We start from the raw sequence: 291 nt of genomic DNA on the forward strand, positions 1-291 counted from the left end.
GACTAAAATTGAAGCAGCAAGGGTGAGCCTTACTAACCTTTTCAGTAATTAGAAACATGTCAGTGCTTACTGAGTTGATGCGGCACGAAAAAGTCAGCCATGCATTTTCCATCCCTGGTATACATTTAGCAGCTTCCCGGGACTTGTCATTTCAAAGTACAGAATGGAACTGATCAGCATTAAAGAGGCTATTAAGGTATGGGTTTTAACGGGTCACTTAACAGGGTTCATTGGAATCGGAAAGACTGGATGGGGTCCTTGCAAAAAGCAGGATCTCCTTTGCATGTGCTG

Source organism: Penaeus monodon, chromosome 32, assembly GCF_015228065.2.
Source record: "Penaeus monodon isolate SGIC_2016 chromosome 32, NSTDA_Pmon_1, whole genome shotgun sequence".
Taxonomy (NCBI): Eukaryota; Metazoa; Arthropoda; class Malacostraca; order Decapoda; family Penaeidae; genus Penaeus; species Penaeus monodon.